This window comes from Bufo gargarizans, unplaced genomic scaffold (genome assembly GCF_014858855.1).
Source record: "Bufo gargarizans isolate SCDJY-AF-19 unplaced genomic scaffold, ASM1485885v1 fragScaff_scaffold_486_pilon, whole genome shotgun sequence".
NCBI lineage: Eukaryota > Metazoa > Chordata > Amphibia > Anura > Bufonidae > Bufo > Bufo gargarizans.
The window spans coordinates 515,637-539,989 of NW_025334125.1; positions in this window are offsets into that span (position 1 = coordinate 515,637).

Consider the following 24,353-nt stretch of genomic DNA (forward strand, 5'->3'; position numbering starts at 1 on the left):
TGGCAGCTGGGCCCCAGGCGGAGAGCTGTTTGGCGCACGTCCTGCCGCCGCCAAGGATCGCAGGGCAACATTCTTTGCCTCCTGTTGCCACCTCCTCCTTCTCGGCTTCCTCCTCCTCTTCTTCCACCTGCTCATCCAGTCAGCCACACACCTTCACCACCAACTTCAGCACAGCCCGGGGTAAACGTCAGCAGGCCATTCTGAAACTCATATGTTTGGGGGACAGGCCCCACACCGCACAGGAGTTGTGGCGGGGTATTGAACAACAGACCGACGAGTGGTTGCTGCCGGTGAGCCTCAAGCCCGGCCTGGTGGTGTGTGATAATGGGCGAAATCTCGTTGCAGCTCTGGGACTAGCCAATTTGACGCACATCCCTTGCTTGGCGCATGTGCTGAATTTGGTGGTGCAGAAGTTCATTCACAACTACCCCGACATGTCAGAGCTGCTGCATAAAGTGCGGGCCGTCTGTTCGCGCTTCCGGCGTTCACATCCTGCCGCTGCTCGCCTGTCTGCGCTACAGCGTAACTTCGGCCTTCCCGCTCACCGCCTCATATGCGACGTGCCCACCAGGTGGAACTCCACCTTGCACATGCTGGACAGACTGTGCGAGCAGCAGCAGGCCATAGTGGAGTTTCAGCTGCAGCACGCACGGGTCAGTCGCACTACAGAACAGCACCACTTCACCACCAATGACTGGGCCTCCATGCGAGACCTGTGTGCCCTGTTGCGCTGTTTCGAGTACTCCACCAACATGGCCAGTGGCGATGACACCGTTATCAGCGTTACAATACCACTTCTATGTCTCCTTGAGAAAACACTTAGGGCGATGATGGAACAGGAGGTGGCCCAGGAGGAGGAGGAGGAGGATGAGGAAGAGGGGTCATTTTTAGCACTTTCAGGCCAGTCTCTTCGAAGTGACTCAGAGGGAGGTTTTTTGCAACAGCAGAGGCCAGGTACAAATGTGGCCAGCCAGGGCCCACTACTGGAGGACGAGGAGGACGAGGATGAGGAGGAGGTGGAGGAGGATGAGGATGAAGCATGGTCACAGCGGGGTGGCACCCAACGCAGCTCGGGTCCATCACTGGTGCGTGGCTGGGGGGAAAGGCAGGACGATGACGATACGCCTCCCACAGAGGACAGCTTGTCCTTACCCCTGGGCAGCCTGGCACACATGAGCGACTACATGCTGCAGTGCCTGCGCAACGACAGCAGAGTTGCCCACATTTTAACCTGTGCGGACTACTGGGTTGCCACCCTGCTGGATCCACGCTACAAAGACAATGTGCCCACCTTACTTCCTGCACTGGAGCGTGATAGGAAGATGCGCGAGTACAAGCGCACGTTGGTAGACGCGCTACTGAGAGCATTCCCAAATGTCACAGGGGAACAAGTGGAAGCCCAAGGCCAAGGCAGAGGAGGAGCAAGAGGTCGCCAAGGCAGCTGTGTCACGGCCAGCTCCTCTGAGGGCAGGGTTAGCATGGCAGAGATGTGGAAAACTTTTGTCAACACGCCACAGCTAACTGCACCACCACCTGATACGCAACGTGTTAGCAGGAGGCAACATTTCACTAACATGGTGGAACAGTACGTGTGCACACCCCTCCACGTACTGACTGATGGTTCGGCCCCATTCAACTTCTGGGTCTCTAAATTGTCCACGTGGCCAGAGCTAGCCTTTTATGCCTTGGAGGTGCTGGCCTGCCCGGCAGCCAGCGTTTTGTCTGAACGTGTATTCAGCACGGCAGGGGGCGTCATTACAGACAAACGCAGCCGCCTGTCTACAGCCAATGTGGACAAGCTGACGTTCATAAAAATGAACCAGGCATGGATCCCACAGGACCTGTCCGTCCCTTGTCCAGATTAGACATTAACTACCTCCCCATAACCATATATTATTGGACTCCAGGGCACTTCCTCATTCAATCCTATTTTTATTTTCATTTTACCATTATATTGCGATGCTACCCAAAGTTGAATGAACCTCTCCTCTGCCTGTGTGCTAGGCCTAAATATATGCCAATGGACTGTTGCAGTGGTGGCTGACATGAAGCCTGATTCTCTGCTATGACATGCAGACTAATTCTCTGCTGTCATGAAGCCAGATTGTCTGTTACGGGACCTTTCTCCTCTACCTGGGTTCTGGGCCTAAATTTATGAAAATTGACTCTTACAGTGGTGGGTGACGTGAAGCCTGATTCTCTGCTATGATATGAAGACTGATTCTCTGCTGACATGAAGCCAGATTGTCTGTTACGGGACCTTTCTCCTCTGCCTGGGTTCTGGGCCTAAATTTATGAAAATTGACTCTTACAGTGGTGGGTGACGTGAAGCCTGATTCTCTGCTATGATATGAAGACTGATTCTCTGCTGACATGAAGCCAGATTGTCTGTTACGGGACCTTTCTCCTCTGCCTGGGTTCTGGGCCTAAATTTATGAAAATTGACTCTTACAGTGGTGGGTGACGTGAAGCCTGATTCTCTGCTATGATATGAAGACTGATTCTCTGCTGACATGAAGCCAGATTGTCTGTTACGGGACCTTTCTCCTCTGCCTGGGTTCTGGGCCTAAATTTATGAAAATTGACTCTTACAGTGGTGGGTGACGTGAAGCCTGATTCTCTGCTATGATATGAAGACTGATTCTCTGCTGACATGAAGCCAGATTGTCTGTTACGGGACCTTTCTCCTCTGCCTGGGTTCTGGGCCTAAATTTATGAAAATTGACTCTTACAGTGGTGGGTGACGTGAAGCCTGATTCTCTGCTATGATATGAAGACTGATTCTCTGCTGACATGAAGCCAGATTGTCTGTTACGGGACCTTTCTCCTCTGCCTGGGTTCTGGGCCTAAATTTATGAAAATTGACTCTTACAGTGGTGGGTGACGTGAAGCCTGATTCTCTGCTATGATATGAAGACTGATTCTCTGCTGACATGAAGCCAGATTGTCTGTTACGGGACCTTTCTCCTCTGCCTGGGTTCTGGGCCTAAATTTATGAAAATTGACTCTTACAGTGGTGGGTGACGTGAAGCCTGATTCTCTGCTATGATATGAAGACTGATTCTCTGCTGACATGAAGCCAGATTGTCTGTTACGGGACCTTTCTCCTCTGCCTGGGTTCTGGGCCTAAATTTATGAAAATTGACTCTTACAGTGGTGGGTGACGTGAAGCCTGATTCTCTGCTATGATATGAAGACTGATTCTCTGCTGACATGAAGCCAGATTGTCTGTTACGGGACCTTTCTCCTCTGCCTGGGTTCTGGGCCTAAATTTATGAAAATTGACTCTTACAGTGGTGGGTGACGTGAAGCCTGATTCTCTGCTATGATATGAAGACTGATTCTCTGCTGACATGAAGCCAGATTGTCTGTTACGGGACCTTTCTCCTCTGCCTGGGTTCTGGGCCTAAATTTATGAAAATTGACTCTTACAGTGGTGGGTGACGTGAAGCCTGATTCTCTGCTATGATATGAAGACTGATTCTCTGCTGACATGAAGCCAGATTGTCTGTTACGGGACCTTTCTCCTCTGCCTGGGTTCTGGGCCTAAATTTATGAAAATTGACTCTTACAGTGGTGGGTGACGTGAAGCCTGATTCTCTGCTATGATATGAAGACTGATTCTCTGCTGACATGAAGCCAGATTGTCTGTTACGGGACCTTTCTCCTCTGCCTGGGTTCTGGGCCTAAATTTATGAAAATTGACTCTTACAGTGGTGGGTGACGTGAAGCCTGATTCTCTGCTATGATATGAAGACTGATTCTCTGCTGACATGAAGCCAGATTGTCTGTTACGGGACCTTTCTCCTCTGCCTGGGTTCTGGGCCTAAATTTATGAAAATTGACTCTTACAGTGGTGGGTGACGTGAAGCCTGATTCTCTGCTATGATATGAAGACTGATTCTCTGCTGACATGAAGCCAGATTGTCTGTTACGGGACCTTTCTCCTCTGCCTGGGTTCTGGGCCTAAATTTATGAAAATTGACTCTTACAGTGGTGGGTGACGTGAAGCCTGATTCTCTGCTATGATATGAAGACTGATTCTCTGCTGACATGAAGCCAGATTGTCTGTTACGGGACCTTTCTCCTCTGCCTGGGTTCTGGGCCTAAATTTATGAAAATTGACTCTTACAGTGGTGGGTGACGTGAAGCCTGATTCTCTGCTATGATATGAAGACTGATTCTCTGCTGACATGAAGCCAGATTCTCTGTTACGGGACCTCTCTCCTCTGCCTGGGTTCTGGGCCTAAATTTATGAAAATTGACTCTTACAGTGGTGGGTGACGTGAAGCCTGATTCTCTGCTATGATATGAAGACTGATTCTCTGCTGACATGAAGCCAGATTCTCTGTTACGGGACCTTTCTCCTCTGCCTGGGTTCTGGGCCTAAATTTATGAAAATTGACTCTTACAGTGGTGGGTGACGTGAAGCCTGATTCTCTGCTATGATATGAAGACTGATTCTCTGCTGACATGAAGCCAGATTGTCTGTTACGGGACCTTTCTCCTCTGCCTGGGTTCTGGGCCTAAATTTATGAAAATTGACTCTTACAGTGGTGGGTGACGTGAAGCCTGATTCTCTGCTATGATATGAAGACTGATTCTCTGCTGACATGAAGCCAGATTGTCTGTTACGGGACCTTTCTCCTCTGCCTGGGTTCTGGGCCTAAATTTATGAAAATTGACTCTTACAGTGGTGGGTGACGTGAAGCCTGATTCTCTGCTATGATATGAAGACTGATTCTCTGCTGACATGAAGCCAGATTGTCTGTTACGGGACCTTTCTCCTCTGCCTGGGTTCTGGGCCTAAATTTATGAAAATTGACTCTTACAGTGGTGGGTGACGTGAAGCCTGATTCTCTGCTATGATATGAAGACTGATTCTCTGCTGACATGAAGCCAGATTGTCTGTTACGGGACCTTTCTCCTCTGCCTGGGTTCTGGGCCTAAATTTATGAAAATTGACTCTTACAGTGGTGGGTGACGTGAAGCCTGATTCTCTGCTATGATATGAAGACTGATTCTCTGCTGACATGAAGCCAGATTGTCTGTTACGGGACCTTTCTCCTCTGCCTGGGTTCTGGGCCTAAATTTATGAAAATTGACTCTTACAGTGGTGGGTGACGTGAAGCCTGATTCTCTGCTATGATATGAAGACTGATTCTCTGCTGACATGAAGCCAGATTGTCTGTCTGTTACGGGACCTTTCTCCTCTGCCTGGGTTCTGGGCCTAAATTTATGAAAATTGACTCTTACAGTGGTGGGTGACGTGAAGCCTGATTCTCTGCTATGATATGAAGACTGATTCTCTGCTGACATGAAGCCAGATTGTCTGTTACGGGACCTTTCTCCTCTGCCTGGGTTCTGGGCCTAAATTTATGAAAATTGACTCTTACAGTGGTGGGTGACGTGAAGCCTGATTCTCTGCTATGATATGAAGACTGATTCTCTGCTGACATGAAGCCAGATTCTCTGTTACGGGACCTCTCTCCTCTGCCTGGGTGCTGGGCCTAAATTTATGACAATGGACTGTTGCAGTGGTGGCTGACGTGAAGCCTGATTCTCTGCTATGACATGCAGACTGATTCTCTGCTGACATGAAGCCAGATTCTCTGTTACGGGACCTCTCTCCTCTGCCTGTGTGTGTGCTGGGCCTAAATATATGCCAATGGACTGTTGCAGTGGTGGCTGACGTGAAGCCTCATTCTCTGCTATGACATGCAGACTAATTCTCTGCTGACATGAAGACAGATTCTCTGTTACGGGACCTCTCTCCTCTGCCTGGGTGCCGGGGCCTAAATATCTGAGAATGGACTGTTCCAGTGGTGGGTGACGGGAAGCCAGATTCTCTGCTATGGAACCTCTCTCCAATTGATTTTGGTTAATTTTTATTTATTTAATTTTTATTTTAATTCATTTCCCTATCCACATTTGTTTGCAGGGGATTTACCTACATGTTGCTGCCTTTTGCAGCCCTCTAGCTCTTTCCTGGGCTGTTTTACAGCCTTTTTAGTGCCGAAAAGTTCGGGTCCCCATTGACTTCAATGGGGTTCGGGTTCGGGACGAAGTTCGGATCGGGTTCGGATCCCGAACCCGAACATTTCCGGGATGTTCGGCCGAACTTCTCGAACCCGAACATCCAGGTGTTCGCTCAACTCTAAGTATGACGCTTGTTGATTGGCTGCTTTGCAGCCTTTCAAAAAGCGCCAAGAAAGCGTCACAAAAGCGCCAAGAAAGCGACGAACACCGAACCCGAACCCGGACTTTTACGAAAATGTCCGGGTTCGGGTCCGTGTCACGGACACCCCAAAATTCGGTACGAACCCGAACTATACAGTTCGAGTTCGCTCATCCCTATTTACAGGCTCTGTTTTTAGACCCTTTTTGAATATTTGCACCACATTTTCCATGCGCAAATCCTGTGGGACATTCCCTGTCAGTATAGAGTCGGCAAATATCAGAAATAAGGGTCTGGCTATGACATTACATAATTCCCTTAGGATACGGGGGTGTATGCCATCTGGTCCTGGCGATTTGTCTATTTTAATCTTTTTAAGTCGCTGATGTACTTCTTCCTGTCATCTGAGAGAAAAAAATATTTACCAGCTTTGTTTTCTCCTCATCGCTCTCTGCGACTCCCCCCTCATTACTATTTAAAGGACTGACACCTTCAGATTTATACTTTTTAACATTTATATAATTGAAGAACATTTTTAGGGTTAGTTTTACTCTCTTTGGCAATTAATCTCTTGATCTCTAGTTTGGCCGCTTATGTTTTTTACATGTTCTATTTTTTTCCTTATAGTTTTTCAGTGCTTCCGTGCTACCCTCCTGTTTTAGAAATTTATATGCTTTCTTTTTGTCATTTATTGCTTTCTTTACAGTTCTATTTATCCACATTGGTTCCTATTTGTTCCTTAACCTTTTATTCCCATACGGTATGTACCTTTTTTAATGATAATTGGAAGGTTATTACTTTATGGTCACTATTTCCCAGGTGTCCCCCAACCTGCACGTCCGTTGTTCTGTCAGGCCTATTGATCAATACTAACTCCAGTATGGCCGTCCCTCTAGTCGGCTCCTGAACCAGTTGGGAGAGGCAATTGTCTTTGGTTATTGCCAAGAACCTGTTTCCTTTATGAGATATACAAGTTTCAGTTTCCCAGTCTGTATCTGGGAAGTTGAAGTCCCCCATAATAACCACCTCATTATAATTTGCCGCCTCGTCTATCTCGTTTAGTAGTAGATTTTCTGTGGACTCTGGTATATTAGGTGGTTTATAGTAAACTCCTATTAGTAATTTATTGTTGTTTTTAGCTCCATGTTTTTCTACACACAGTGACTATGTCCCTCGCTTATATCTTCACGGAGTGTGGGCTTTAGACAGGACTTTACATAAAGGCAGACCCCTCCCCCTCTCCGGTTTTGATGATCCTTTCTAAACAGACTATAAACTTGTACATTAACTGCCCAGTCATAATTATCATCCAGCCATGTCTCAGTTATTCCCACTATGTCATAGTTCTCCTCACACATCACTAATTCCAGCTCCCCAGTTTTATTAGTCAGGCTTCTGGCATTAGTATACATACATTTGAGAGGTTTATGTATATATTTTACCCTACACCTTTCCTTCTGAACTGTTCTAGTCCCTCTTTCCATTCCTCCCCCAGTCCCACTACTTTGCCCCCGGTCTCTATCTGCACTATCTTCCCCTCCTATAATGTAATTTCCCTCTTCCCCTCAGTCCCTAGTTTAAAGCACGCACGGGTGAGTCGCTCTGCGGAACAGCACCACTTCACCACCAATGACTGGGCCTCCATGCGAGACCTGTGTTCCTTGTTGCACTGTTTAGAGAATTCCACCAACATGGCCAGGACCAATAACACCGTTCTTAGTGTTACTATCCCACTTCTATGCCTCCTTGAAAAAACGCTGCTGGCGATGATGGAAGATGATGTGGCACAGGAGGAGGAGGAGGAAGAGGGATCATTTTATAGGGTTTCTGGCCAGTCATTCACAAGTGGCTCCGAGGGTGGGTTCCTGCACCCACAAACGCCAAGTACACAATTGTCCAGCCAGGGCACAGTTCTGGAGGATGGTGAAGTGGAGGATAAGGAGGAGGAGATGGAGGAGGAGGAACAGTGTTCACAGCAGGGTGGCACACAAACCAGCTCATGGCCATCACTGGTGCGTGGCTGGGGGGATACAGAGGACACAGACAATACACCTCCCACAGAGGACAGCTTTTCCTTGCCTCTGGGCAGCCTTGCACACATGAGCGATTACATGCTTCGGTGTCTCCGCTACGATCACCGAGATGTCCACATTCTAACTTGTGCTGATTACTGGGTGGCCACGCTGCTGGATCCCCGTTACAAGGACAACGTACCATCCTTAATTCCATCACTGGAGCGTGATCGTAAGATGTGCGAGTACAAGCGCACACTGGTAGACGCGCTGCTGGTGGCATTCCCATCTGACAGCGGGGGCACAGTGGAAGCACAAGGCGAAGGCAGAGGTGGAGGAAGAGTTCGCCAACGCAACTGGGGCACCACCAGCATTTCAGAAGGCAGGGTTAGCATGACCGAAATGTGGAAAAGCTTTGTCAGCACGCCACAACAACCAGCACCTCTAGCTGATATGGAACGTCTTAGCAGGAGGCAGCATGTCAGCAACATGGTGGAGCAGTATATGCGCACTTGCCTACACGTACTGAATAATGGGTCTGCCCCCTTCAACTTCTGGGTTTTCAAATTGGGCACATGGCCTGAGCTTGCCCTTTAGGCCTTGGTGGTGCTGGCCTGCCCTGCAGTCAGTGTATTGTCTGAACGTGTGTTTAGCACGACTGGAGGGTGTTATCACAGGTGATATTTCCCAATGTTTTGGGTGTACCCTAATTTAAAAAAATTATAATAATTAAAACCAAAAACCAGTGTAGGCTACATCCTTCTCCACCGCTGCTTCCACCTCCACATCCACTGCCTCCTCAACCTCCTACTCCATATGGACCTCATCCTCCTACATCAAGATTATTATTTTTTATTTTTACGTATTTTATGTTATTTAAATTCATTTCCCTATCCACATTTATTTGCAGAGCACTTGTCATGGAAAGGGCTAGAGGGCTGCAAATGGTATCAAAATGTTGTTCAGACCATGGCATTTTTAGAGCTATTTTAGTACTCAAAAGTTCGGGTCCTCTTTGACTTCAATGGAGTTCGGGTTCGGGTCAAGTTCGGGTCCCGAACTCAAACTTTTTTGTGAAGTCGAATCCGAATCCATCAAACCCAAACATCCAGGTGTCCGCTCAACTCTACTAACTTCATGTAACAATTCCTGAATGACAGGCTTGGGGTGGCCAGCGGGGTCCATGGCCTCAGTGTACTGTCACGAACCAGCGGGTGTGAACCCACCGTGCCACATGTACTACCTCCTCTAAGGGTGTTGTCTAAGTAAACCCCTCGATCTTCACAGTACCCATGATGGTGGGGATAGACTTTTCTGAGGGGAACACGAGGTCGCTACCTCTTAAGGAGGATTGGCACATGAGGCAGCTGGTCCAGGTGGACCAGGAGGTACCTGAGCAAGGTACCAGAGGTACAGGCGTTGTCAGCAGGCTGAGTTGTAACCAGGAGCAACAGTGCAGGACCGAAGGATGAGGCAGAGGCAAAGTCAAACAGGCAACAGGTCAGTCAGGAACACCGGAACACAAGCAGATATCAGGAACCTTAACAGGATACAAGGACCTTGACACTGAGGCATCTGTGAAGGGGGCTGAGCCACTTATATATGTGCAGGAGGGCTAGGTTTGGTCAGCAAGGTCACATGATCCAACCCATAAAGCACAGGATGTGACGTGCGTCGGCCCTTAAGGAAATTCTGCAGGAAACAAGCAGCAAGCATGCTGTGTCCAAGGCTGAAAAGAAACACTGGCAGCTGATCACCGCTGAACACAGCACCCGGGACCATGGCGTTAAGCAGGGGAACAGCGGCGCACAGCAGCTGCTGTTACATTTGTCCTGACTGCCACTGCTCCCACTGCCAATACTGTGGCTACAGGTGCCACTATTACCACCATCAACACACTATGAATGGGGTCCCTGCCTCCTCCTGAACTGCCTCCTTAGTGGAACTCAAACAGTGACCGGTTTCACACAAGTCATTGTAACGGAACGCCTTGCATCCAACTGGGCACCTTCTGCCAATGGATGCTACTAGCACTTCCCGAGGGCTCCAAGCACTCCACCGGACACCATACCCACCACAGACCCCACGAACCGCCGCAGCTTGGTTGAGGTCTCGCCGTTCTCTACCAGTGCTGGACCCAAGAGCGAGCTTCAGCTTCCAGTGGGTGAACCTCTCCTAAATCCAGAGAGCAGGAACCAGGAACAAGCTCTTCCAAGAGCTTATACTCAGGCGAGTATTGTGATATAGCAATCCCCAAGAGTGTAGTTATCCTATCCCCCAAACATGAGCCAAGACTTCATGAAGGGGTAAAGCAGGATTTTCATGAAGGGGTAAAGCAAGACTTCATGAAGGGGTAAAGCAGGCTACCTGTCAGCCTTTTATGCAGGTCTTCCAGCAAGGGACACTCCCCCTGGGGACCTTGTGGAAGACTGAGACAGTTTATACATTAGCCAATCACTTGCATTTACAGTATTGAAACACTCCCAGCAATTGTAGACAACCCTCCCTCTGCCTGTGATACAATCAACAAAATACAATAGGCATTGTCTGTGACACAATTAACAAAATACAATGGGCATTGCCTGTGACACAATTCCCAAACACAATTAACTTAATCACTCACAGGCAGAAAACACACATTTTTCCCAACCACAGAAGACACCCAAAAACACCACATATGCCCATAAAAGTAACATCCCCTGATAGCCTCGTTCTGGGTGAACAACCTATTCAAAAATCACCCAGATCGGTTCAGGGGTTTAGGAATTTCCTGGAAGTATTATTTTTTTCCCCACCATGCACATGGTCCCATGCCCAAAATAGTTCCATACACTCGATAGCAAAACACTGCTGGAAAATTTAAGATGGCCGCTGCCACATGTTTGAATCTGTTTCAGTAAAGTCCAAGGGCCTTTAAAATCCAATATGCCAAAATAGTGTCCCAGTGGCCATAGTCACAGGGCAAGAGGCTGGCAAGCAGGCCTCTCCAACTCCCAGTGACAAAGGTGATTTCGTCACAGTCAACAGGCATACTCTTTGCAGCAGGGCATAGTGGGGTTTTCTTGCCAAAAAAGGGAGAAAACAGGCACCCCACCAGGAAGGGCGAGTGAAGACAGACAGGACTCCAGTCAAAACCTTCTCTGAGGCTGCAAGTGGGATGAGCAGAAAAACCGCTATGACGCCCGGCTCCACAGACTCAAAAGTCACCTCCATGTTATCCTGCAAAGAGGAGTGAGCCACACAATCCTCAATCTCATCCTTAATGATAATGTGGCATCTTTCTGAAGCCAGCAGGGACAACTGCTGCATACTACTACTACCATTGCTTCTTTCTGCATAGCTGGTGCTGCTACTACCCACATTCCGGCTCTGGGAGAACAAGGCCTGGCCCTGGGTCTATTGTTAGGAATACTTCCATATTCCTGACATTTTTGGGCCTAATGTACAGTCACACAAGATATGGAACAGTTTTCAAGTCTATTTTTATGGAACTTAAAGAGGTGCAATAAAAAGTCTTTCAATTTCCGAAACACACTGAAGACACTGCTACTGACAATTGACTTTGGAAATAATGGAGTCATGGTGCCAGTAACAGATTTTGACCTAATGTCTACTGTGCATTCAAATTGCAAGGTCAGAGAAAAGTTTTCTCTAGCGTAAAAGACAAGTTGTCAACCTACTATGAGATTACTCTCCTCCACACGCACACACACACCAACATTTGAATTATGGGAGAGGCTTAACTGTGACGAGTGGGTGAAGCGCTTCCCCTGACCTAGCTGGCTGTGTTGTGCCGGAAGCCAGGAGCGAGGGTAAGCCTAGTAGTGGGCAAAAATAACGAGGAGAGCAGAGTAGTGATGAAAGTCTTTAATGACACTCAGAGAGCAAGGTTACAGAATGCCTGGGAAATCTCTACATGCGGGTTCGGGATGTATCTCGTGAAGCAAGAAGAGTGCCACCTACCCATGCATTTAATCACGTGCGCCAGGACCCCGTTTTTTGATGCTGAGGACGCGGCCCCGATGCGGAGCGAGTGTCCTGTGAAGGCCAGAGGGTCATAACCTAGACCTGAGGCCAGTGTTCTAATGTGGGACACAAACTGGATTGACGTCAGGGGCCCCCCACGCCAAGGAAGCAGCGGGGCCTCTGGGGAGGCATCCTGCAACAGGGCTAGCAGTTGACGGAGGACCATGACTGGGCACCAATCGTTGGAGGTTTTAAAGAACCTGACCTCCGAGGGTGGACCATGCTGATTGGCCTTCGTGGAAGGGAGCCAGAGGACAAAATGGTCATGGGCCCAGGACAACTGTCGCACCTGCAACCCCTGCCGTTTAGGGGAGGTGCTGGTGAATTCACCTGGCCTGAGGAACCCGTAAAACCCGAGATACATGGCTGCCTTGATGATCAAACTAGGAGAGTGGCCAAAAGGAAGTCCATCCAGTGCGGACGAGAGTCGCCTGAACATGTCGCCGGAGACAGGCTGCCTACGGGCGGGAGGGACGACCTCGCACTTCTGGATCCCCCTAAGGGCAGCTTTTACTGCTTGGACTGAAAAGATGGAACCTCCATTTGGGTTATGAAGCATAGCGTAGTGCTGTATCCCCGCTAGGTATAGCTTGATGGTGTTGAATGACAGCCTGAGGTTGCGGTGACAGTGGGCTATGAACGCCAGGGTGTAGGAGACATCGTCCAAGCCACCTTGCGGGTGGGACCTGGCGAAATCTTCGTAAACCCTGAGGCCGGCTCGGTAGTTCCTGACGGTATTGGAGGAGAGGGAGTGCTGGACCAGGTTCCTGGCGTGGGTAAGGAGGGACTCTAGTCCATCACTAGAGACTGGAAGACCGGAAGGGGGAACCCCGAGGGGTCCGCTCCTGGCAGCACCTGAAAAAAGAGGGGGAAATTAAATCGGGACAGGGCATCTGCCGCCACGTTCTCGACCCCCGGGATATGACTGCAGAACACATGGAAATTATGAGTGAGGGAGAGCCAAACTAGTCTGCGCAGGAGGGACATGATCCTGGGGGATTTAGCCCGACCTTTTGTGATGATGTCCACCAACGCTTGATTATCGGTGATGAACATCACTGGTGTGTTCGCCCAGCGGTGACCCCATACCTGGGCTGCCGCCACGATGGGGTAGAGCTCCAGGAGGGAAGATGAATTCAGATTTTCGGCGACTGACCAGATTTCTACGGGCCACTGGCCAGCCATCCAATGGGACCCAAAAATAGCGGCATACCCCCGGGACGCAGCGGCGTCCGAGAAAACGGTGGGGTATGACGGCGCCCATGACGGTACAAAGAGGGAGATCCCGTTCCAGGAGGATAGGAACAGGGACCACATGGCCAAGTCCGCCCTGGCATGGCTGTCCAAGTGGACGATGCTGCTCTTGTCAGGAGCCGAAGGCAGCAGCTGTAGCAACCTGGAGGTGAAAGCCCTGCCCTGGGGCATAATTCTGGAGGCGAAGTTGAAACGCCCCAGCAGGGACTGGAGCTCCACCCTAGACAGATAGCCTACGGACATGGCGTGGGAAATTGCCGCACGGCAACTCGCCAGTTTTTCCCCCGGGAGGCTGGCCTCCATCCGGATGGAATCCAGGGTGATGCCGAGGAACGTCACCCGATGGGCGGGGCCCTCAGTCTTTGCATGGGCTATCGGGACCTGCAGGCAGGAAAAAATCTGGAGAAGAGTAGCCAGGTTGCCCGACCCGCCTTGTGGACCCTCGATGATCAGGAAGTCATCGAGGTAGTGAATGACCGTAGGTAAACCGCCATGGTGAACGAGGATCCAGAGCAGGGCCTTGGCAAATTGGTCGAACAACCAAGGGCTACTCTTTGACCCAAACGTGAGCCTGTTTGCAAAATAATAACGATTGGCCCATTGAAGCCCGTAGTAACCCCATAAGTACGGTTTGACGGGGAGGAGCTTGAAAGCGTCCGAGATGTCCGCTTTTGCCAACCAGGAGTCCCTGCCGGAGTTTACTATCTCTTTGATCGCTTCGTCTATAGAGGAATATTTGATGGAGAACTCCTCGGATGGGATGAGCGGGTTCAGACTGGGGACGGCAGAGGCATGAGGCGCGGACAGGTCATATATTAACCTTTTTTTATTTGTATTTTTTTGGGACACCAGACCAATGGGGTTGATGCGCCAGGAAGGAAACGGTATCGACTCAAGTGGACCAATTAGGAACCCTTTGTCGACTTCCGCTTGGAGCAACTCCTCAACCGCTGCCGGGTCTTCAGAAGCCGACCTCAGGTTGCCGCCCTCCCAAGACGTCTGCGGCAGGGCGATGACGCCCATATGAAATCCCTCTGTGAAGCAGGACAGCAAGAATTGCACAAACCCCCTATCGGGGTGGTCCTGCAGAAGGATTCCAAGGAGGTCAAGGTCAATGTCGGCTAGTCATAGCTGCTTTGCCGACCTCTTGGGACAGGCGGAACGCGGGTGAGCCCTGAAACACTGGGAGCAGACATGGAGGGCCCTGCAACTGTTGAAACCGCAACCGTTCATGTTGTAATTATTGCAGACCTGGGACTTGCCCAGGTACACGATGGGTCTGCCCAGTTTGTCCACTCCGGGGGTGCCCAGTTGGAGACCTGAGGGACCAGGCAGGGACCTATCCTGGACAGGGTTGACCGCGTTCGGACACCAGTCCATGGAATGGAAGATGGACTGGCACCCTGAGCAGGACGGGGCCCTGAGACCCGCGAAGTGGCGACAGAACAACTCCATGTCTATATTCGCCCAATTGGTGACGAACTGGAATTGAACCAGGGCAGCCGCAGCCTTCGCAGAGAAGGAGCAGTGATAGTGATAAAATGACGCGCCACCGTACTTATGCCCCAGATCGGTGACCAGATAGAGGTAGGAATCCAGTTCCTCCCTTCTTGTGGGTTGGGCCGAGCACACAACATCCCTGAACAGGCTGAACGCCAAAACAAATTCCGGGATGGTGAGTTTTCGGTTCAGCCTTGCGTCCTTGGCCCTCAGGACAAGGGAGACGTCACCACAGTTGATGACCCTGTTCTCAGGGAGGTCCTGTGAGGCGATAAGGATGGACGCCAAGTTCACGTCTTTTCCCGCCAGTATATCCTTCTTAATGCCATCCGGGATGAAATGAGCCGGGGCCACCCTGGGAGTGAAAATGGCCGTACCTACGGAGGCCATCTGAGGAACCACGGACTCGGCCGGAGGGTGGGAAGCCTGGGGGGAGGGGTCGGGGCCCGGGACTCCAGTACCGAAACCCTGGACTGGGCATCAGTCACCATGCCGACCAAGGAGTCAATGGTGGCTTGCAGATGCCTCAAAGACTGTTGGGTGTCTTTGTCGGACGCCCGACGGACCCGGGGTGGTCATCAACCGCTTGTATAACTCTGCTTTGCGGGCAGAGGCCGGGTGCGGAATGCCCCGTCTATTGAGTTCCGCGATCAGCCTGGGAACCGTCCAGCTTCTCAGGGACGTGTTGCCCGGCTGGCCTGAGACGGACGTTCCAGGGAGAGACATGTTGTCCCGAATAACTATATGTGATCAGAACGTAGAACGACTGGTGCCTACGAGAAGGCTTGAGTCGGTCTGGGCAACGTACCTGGCTTAGAGGCTACTACCTGAACCGATGTGTTGGGTCACCTGACCTTGATCCAAAAATGTCGCACGGTGAACGATCAGGACACGTTCCTGAGAGGCAATTCGGAAGTTCGGAAGAAAAAGAGAACATAACTGAGGAGGGTGCCGGTACTGGGTGACCAGAAGATAGAGGTAGGTGTGAGCCTGGACGAACCAGGAGACAGAAGAAAGTGCGTGCCTGGGCGATCCAGGAGGCAGAGGTAGGTGCGTGCCTGGGCGATCCAGGAGGCAGAGGTAGGTATGAGCCTGGGGAGCCAGGAGGTAGAGGTAGGTGTGAGCCTGGACGAACCAGGAGACAGAAGAAGGTGCGTGCCTGGGCGATCCAGGAGGCAGAGGTAGGTGCGTGCCTGGGCGATCCAGGAGGCAGAGGTAGGTATGAGCCTGGGAGCCAGGAGGTAGAGGTAGGTGTGAGCCTGGACGAACCAGGAGACAGAGGTAGGTGCGTGCCTGGGCGATCCAGGAGACAGAGGTAGGTGCGTGCCTGGGCGATCCAGGAGGCAGAGGTAGGTGCGTGCCTGGGCGATCCAGGAGGCAGAGGTAGGTATGAGCCTGGACGAACCAGGAGACAGAGGTAGGTGCGTGCCTGGGCGATCCAGGAGGCAGAGGTAGGTGCGTGCCTGGGCGATCCAGGAGGCAGAGGTAGGTATGAGCCTGGCGAGCCAGGAGACAGAAGTAGGTAGTAGATGAGACAGCAGTATATAACGTGAAGCATAGACATATAACATGTGGCACTGTCGCCCCATAGAGTAGATGACTGCGGTGAGCGTATGGTGACCGCTGAATGGGTATGGCGAGTAATGATGGCCTGGTCTACTTGTGGTGAGACCCCCGGGTTTTTTTTTTTTTTTTTTTTTTAACCCGTGCTGACCTAGGTCCCTTCCAGCCCAGCGGATTGAGGAACCGCGTATGAAGTGGCTGGAGATTGGAACCTACCGATTAATTTGTATATATATTTAAATTTCTTTATACAATAAAAAAAAAAATAATAATTTTTACGTTTCTCTTTTTTTTTGTTTATATATATATATATATATATATATATATATTTCTTTTTCTTTTTTTTTTTTTTTTTTTATATTTATAAAAAAAATATATATATATATATTTTTTTTTTGAGGGCATGGCCTGACGTTGCCCGGGGGCTAGATACCCCTGCTTTGGCCGTAGACCTAATGGGAACACTAAATACAATAAAATATATTCACCAGGATCCAGATTTCAGCAGTATAGACACAAGCTTCTGTGACATCATTCTACACTGTGAATATATATACTATAAACAAACATCTGCTGATAGCCTGTCTATCATGAAGAAGGATCCACAGGAAAAAATGACCCAACAATTGGAGCTTAATTCCCTTAACAAAAGTGTCATGGTGCATAGTGATTTTAACTTTGACAGGGTTTCTGATGTACATTTATGGGCCCAGGCCTGACGGAAGCACTCCGGCGTGCGCTCCAAGCTGGAACGCACGCCACACGCGCGACCAGGCCCAGGCCCGGCCGAGGGACTCCGGCGTGCGCTCCAAGCTGGAACGCACGCCGAACACGTGACCAGGCCCAGCCCCGGCTGAGGGACTCCGGCGTGCGCTCCAAGCCGGAACGCACGCCAACCACGTGACCCGGCCCATGCCTTGCGGCGGATTTCCGGCGTGCGCCGACCACGTGACCCGGCCCATGCCTTGCGGCGGATTTCCGGCGTGCGCTCCACGCTGGAACGCACGCCGGCCTGCAGTGGGGCCTGAGGTGAGGACGGGGAGGCCGTGTGGAGAGGGGGATCCGCGGGCCAGACCCTGCCCCCCCTGCTGTCTCGGGGGGAAGTTGGAGGGGAACACAGGGAGGGAACCAAGGAAGGAGACAAGAAGCAATTTGGTGCGGATATGGGAATCGGCATGCGTTCCACGCTGGAACGCATGCCAACTCTGGGAGCCGGGAGTATGTGACCGCGGCTGATGGAGCCCTTGTGGCGCATTGTTTACGCAAAATTACCTCTCCTGAAGACGTGACGGCAGTGTATGACAACGAAACCAAACGAACCGAACCGAACCAGATGAAAGCTACTCACGACATGCACAGATGCAGCACCAGAGCAAGCGACTCCTTATCCAGAATGTGAACAGAAGCGCCCTGAGGAGCTGGGGGCTGGAGCTTAAAAAGGTAAGATGCCCCTCCCACAAATTCAGGCTGACTTTTCAGCCTTCCACCTGTCTGCAGATGCCCTGACAGAGATTTTTGCTTAGTATTTCACGTTATCTCAAAGAGATTTAAACAACTACCCTGAATATTGTAAGACAAACGAAAATAAATATGAACTGCCCGGAGATGCCCTGACATGGATTTCAGCCTAGTAATTCATGTTTTCACTCAGAGATATATCTTTCAGTTCTATGGGACCATAGAGGTGTTGAGGATGTGTATGTAGGTGATAATACACTGACCCCTTTGGGTAAACCGTTGATGTTCCCCCTTTCTATGCCAATGAAGTTGAAAAAAAACAACCTGTTTCAAAATGTCCTAAAGTAAATTGCACATTTAATGGCTTTGCTGCCCATAAGCTTCAGAAAACATTGCAACCCATGACCGTGCAGGCATAAAAACAAAATATGATAGGAAAGCTACAGTAGAAAGCCACCTTCCCAATGGTGCCCCAAAAAAATCCGGCAAATAGTTAAGGCTGCATGCAGCCTGTAATTGTGGGAGGGGCCAGGTCCCCCTCTTAAACCCCCGCTTCCAGCTCACCTCGCCGCGCTCGTCTCATCGCTCTTCTAGTGACTCACGTCACTTCCGGTAAGCGCCATCTCCAGGTAAGTGGTGCCGCACGCCGCCCACCGCGCACCTCGTGTCTCCGGTCCATCCGCTGGTCCGCTCCCCTCCTCCACAGCTAGCCATGTCAGGGGTGCGCCGGCACCGCAGCCTCCCACACCGCCTTCTGACCCTCGCAGGCCATCTGGCACGTCCGTACTCTCGCGAGAGGTCGGGCACAGGCACAGAGGGGTCCCGATCTCAGCGGCCGGCTGCCGTTCCATGCGCTGACTGCTGGGAGGGGGGGGGAACTGAGGAGGAGTCCCGACCGCTGCCCTGTCACTTATCCACAGCCGGGCGGCACGCCAGCCGCCCACGCCTCCCCCGCTCCGACCGATGCGCTCGACGGCAGGAGCCATGTCCGTGCCTCTGGGTCAGGGTCCCTCCTGGCGCCCACCCACCGTCCCCATCTGTCCGGCCGGCCTCAACAGGCCAATAGTCTTTCATAGTGAATATAAGCAGTGCTGTTCAGCAACTGTAGAACAGAAGAGCATCATAACTGAGGTTGGATATTTGCGTACAAGGTACTGCATCATATTTATGGAGAAACAATGCTTACAACCCGCCTTGTGCTGGCATCATGTACCCTGGACCGCCAGTGCCCCCAGAGGTCAGGTCCCCCCATCCGTGGGATGCAGGTCGGCATTCCTCCATGTGCCACTGCTCCACCCAGTCCGCCCGTTCCTGGCTCGCGTCCATCCATCCCTGCCACCTGCACCTGCCAGGTCAGCACGCATCACATGCACCTCCACATCCTCCCGGTCCGGTCCATGGCCCCCCAGGCCCTCCCACGCCCCTGCCAGCCACGCTCCATCCCGTCATCCAACGACCTTCCAGCCTGGCCTCGCGGGACCCCCGGCCTTTGCCGCCTTCCATCCTCACATTATGTTTCTTTCCCAGGTGCCAGTAGCGTGCGTGGTCCCCGCCGTGTCTTGTCGCGACGTCCTGACATCAGGTTTAGGTATTGGGCGGGGGTATTACGGTCTCACAAAAAAAAAAAATGAGGTATTTATTTTTCTGACAGGTTGCAGAAGGTTGCTACCGACCACTCGCGGGATTTCTTTAGCTTGAGGGTTTTTCAGGTAGGTAATGTAATGCTGCAGTGCCTCCGTGTACCCTGAAGCGTTCAGGTGCCTTCTCTGTCCATCTCAGCCTGAGGCGTTCAGGCGTCTTCTCTGCACAGGTTCCCTGAAGCGTCCAGGCGACTTCTCTGTGCATCTTAGCCTGAGGCGTTCAGGCGTCATCTCGGTCCAGGTACCCTGAAGCGTTCAGGTGTCTTCTCTGTCCATCTTAGCCTGAAACGTTCAGGTGTCTTCTCTGTCCAGGTACCCTGAAGCGTTCAGGTGTTTTCTCTGTCCATCTTAGCCTGAAACGTTCAGGTGTCTTCTCTCTCCAGGTATCCTGAAGCGTTCAGGTGTCTTCTCTGTCCATCTTAGCCTGAAACGTTCAGGTGTCTTCTCTGGCCAGATACCCCGAAGCGTGCAGGTGTCTTCTCTGTCCATCTTAGCCTGAGGCGTTCAGGTGTCTTCTCTGTCCAGGTACCCTGAAGCGTTCAGGTGTCTTCTCTGTCCATCTAGCCTGAAACGTTCAGGTGTCTTCTCTGTCCAGGTACCCCGGGGCCCAGGGGTCTCCTCTGTCCTCCGTTGCCAATAGCACCAGGGTCTCGTTCCTGGTTTCTTCTGCCCACTGCGCGCAGCCCCCGTCACTGTCGCTAACCAACACGTCAGGTGTCTTCCAGTTCCCACGTACCTGGCGGCACCCAGGCAACCCTGCTCGCGTCCCCATCCTGAAACCTTCGGGTTACTCCTCGCCATCCACCCTGGAACCTTCAGGCCTCCTTCTCACCAGCAGTCTTCAACTCCAGTCTCCTGGCTCTCTCCGATACCCCTCTGTTCTTTGTTCAGTGTTTCTTCCTCATCCCTCTGCTTCCATCTTTGAGCCGGCACAGCGGTGTGTCCGTCCGCATCTGCATTGTTTTTTCCAGGTCCGCTCCGCTATTTTCTCACGTCGCTCCTAACTTTTCCAGTCCTCAGGGCCAGCCGGGTCGTTCTCGTTGATCCTTAGACGGTAAGGCAAGGGTGTCGAATCCAAGCTCTCAGGTACGTCATCAAATACGTTCACCCACGGCCTCAGCAGCCACGGTACACGGTCCCCGTGACCGTTCCAGCTGCCATATTGTTGTCTCTAATTCCAGGTCTCGCTTAAGTCTCTACTATCTGCGGAGCCATGTCTCAGGTTTCAGATGTGGACGACGCGTTGTCCCTCCCGGGTACTTCGGTCTCTGGCCAAGGCGGCCCTGAATCCCTCCGAAGATGGACCGTACCGAGGCTGGTGGCGGAGTTAAGCAGAAGGGGCATCAGGCACCCAGCCTCAGCCAGAAAGGCTGAGCTGTACAGGCTGTTGATGACTGAACCCGGTCCTCCTGAGAGAGAAGATCCGACCCCGTCCATCCAGCAGTCCTTGGTGCAATTGCAGGCCTCAATGGATTCGCTCGTCTCATCCGTGGCCGACATCAGGTCCAGGGTGGTGGACTTGGAGGCCAGGACACCGGCGCCATCCCAGGCGGTGGTCCCTCTCACCGATCCCCCTCTGTATCAGCTACCAGCTCCAGGTACGACCCCGGCCGCTCCCGTGGTGGCTCCGGCACACTTCGTGCCGGACAACATCAGGAAGGACATCTAGGCGGGCAAGGACGTGAATCTCGCGTCCATCCTGATTGCGTCCCACGATGCCGCTGATAATAAGACCTTTGACTGCGGGGAAATCTCGGTGGTCCTTCGGGCCAAAGATGGCCGCCTCAATCGTAAACTCACGGTGCCTGAGTTTGTCTTGGCCTTCAGCCTGTATAGGGATGTGATCTGCTCCGCCTACCCAGCTCGCCGGGAGGAGCTGGACACATACCTATACAGGGTCACTGATCTGGGGCACAAGTACGGCGGCACGGCTTTTTATGACTACCACCGCTCCTTCTCAGCCAAGGCTGCCGCCGCACTGACCCAGTTTCAGTTCTCTGTCAGCTGGGCCACCCTGGACATGGAATTGTTCTGCCGGCACTTCGCCGGTCTCCGGGCCCCCGCATGTTCGACTTGCCAGTCGATATTTCATGCCACTGAGTGGTGTCCTCAAACTGCCACGGCCCAACCGGACAGGGTCATCCCAGGCCCCTCCGGGGTCTCCCGCAGCCCCTCCTCCACCGATAAACTGGGCAGACCCATCGTGTACCTTGGCAACAGTCAAGTGTGCAACAACTTCAACTTCGGTTCATGTCTGTTCAGCGGGTGCAGGGCCCTGCACATCTGCTCCATCTGCTTCAGGGCTCATCCCAGGTCCACATGTCCCAAGAAGGCGTCCAAGCGCCTATGACTGGCCGACTGCAACGTTGACCTCCTGGCCCTCCTGTTACGGGAACATCCGGTGCCGGGATTTGTGGATTTCCTGGTCACGGGCCTCTGCTTTGGCTTTGACACAGGGTTGGTGGCACTCCCCCATTCCAACTGGGAGTGCGACAATCTGCAGTCGGCCAGAGCAGATCCTGCCGCTGTTCAGGAACTCCTGAACTCGGAGGTGGAGAAAGGGTTCCTCCTGGGCCCTTTCAGCCGAATTCCTTTCTCTCGCTGGCGGATCAGCCCCATAGGCATTGTGTCCAAAAAGGATTCGAATAAAAAACGTTTAATTTACGACCTCTCCGCCCCCCATGATTCCGTCATCCCCAGCATCAACTCACTGATTCCTTCCGAAGAATTTGCCATGTCATATGCATCCATTGACGAGGCCATCGCCCTCATCCTCAGCGCAGGGAAAGGCGCCTGGCTGTCCAAAACCGACATAGCGGACGCCTTCAAACTGCTGCCTATCGCCCCACACCTATGGCAGTTTTATGGTATTCAGTGGGAGGGCAGGTTCTACTTTGCCAACCGGTTGACTGTTCGGCTCTAAAAGCAGCCCGTGGTTATTTGACCAACTGGCGCAGGCTTTACATTGGATCCTGCTCCACCACGGCAGCACCCCAGCGGTCATCCACTACCTGGACGACTTCCTCCTCATAGAACCTCCGCTATGTCAGCCAGCCGGGCTGCACTCCCTCCTGGAGCTTTTTGCCGCCCTTTGCATCCCAATTTCGCAGGGGAAAACCTCGGGGCCAGTCACTTCCATCACCTTTCTGGGCATTGTCCTGGACTCCGACAGGATGGAGGCCAGGCTTCCAGAGGCAAAGCTGTCCCAGATCCGGGAAGTCGTGGCATGGGGCCATCACCTCTTCCCAGGTGACCAAGGTCGAGCTCCAGTCCATACTGGGCCGGCTGAACTTTGCCTTGAGGGTGATGCCCCAGGGCAGGGCCTTCATTTCCCGCCTGCTCTCACTCCTTCCTGCAGCCTCCGAACCCAGCAGCATCATCCACCTGGACAGGGCTGCCATGGCAGATTTGCGCATGTGGGACAGCTTTCTTTCTACCTGGAACGGGGTCAGCCTGTTCGTGCCCCCATGGTCCCAGTCATCCGCTAGGGTGTTCTCTGATGCCGCGGCATCCCAGGGTTTCGCGGCCATCTGCGGATCCCAGTGGTTAGCTGGGCCATGGCCTCCTCAGGTCAGTTCTGACCCACAGTCCCTCAGTTCATCCCCGTTTCTGGAATGTTACCCCATCGTGGCAGCCGCATCTGTCTGGGGTCACCTCTGGGCCAATTCCAGCGTCATGTTCATCACTGACAGTCAGGATCTGGTGGATATCATTTCCAAAGGCCGAGCCAAATCTGCCAGGGTCATGTCCTTGTTGCGCAAACTGGTCTGGCTGGCCACTGGTCAATAATTTTCATTTCACTTGTGCCCATATCCCAGGTGCCAGCAACACGGTGGCCGATGCCTTATCCAGGTTCAACTTTCAAACCTTCTTTCAGGTATGTCCCGAAGCAGACCAGACCGGGGCCCGGATTCCCGGTTTCAGCGACCTGATGTTGGATTGAGGTCCCTGCTGGCAACCGCCAAGGACCTCATGCACCGGTCCCTCTCTGTCCACACGGCCCGCAATTATAACACAGGTTGGAACCTCTTCCAAAAATTTTCCAAGGATCATCCTCAGCAGGATACAGCCTTCGTGTCATACATCATGGCTTTCATGGCCCATTGCCATGTCAACCTCAAGCTGGCACCCAGCACCATCCGTTTGTATCTAGCCGGGGCTCAACATTTCTTGGTACTACAAAATCCAGAAGTTCGCCCGGCTTTCACATCCCAAGCCGTCAAGGCCACACTCAGGGGCATTGAAAAAAGCAGCAAGGACTCAAATCCTTCCCGTCGGCCGGTCTCCGGCGAACTTTTCAGGCAGCTGTCTGCATCCCTAGATGGCAACCCTTTTGGCCCTTCCGTTAGCCTGGTCATCAAGGCCGCAATGTACCTAAGCTTCTACGGCTTCCTACGCCCAGGAGAATTCTCAGTCTCTTCCCAGAAGACGATCTTTCTGAAGAAAAAACAGCTGTCCTGGAACCAGGACCATCTGGTGTTAAGCCTTCCATCCACCAAGACGTCGCAAACCGGTCCTCCCATACAGATCCGCTTCTTCAAGTCCGAAAACGCCTGGTGCCCGGTGGTGGTGCTCCAACGTCTCCTTGATTCCACGCCTTCTCCGGATCCAGAGGCTCCTTTGCTCCCGTGCCAAGGGAAACCCCTATCCACGCCACAGTTTGTCTCATACATCAGATCCCTGGTCGCTGGGTTGGGGGTGGACCCCAAAACTATATCGGGA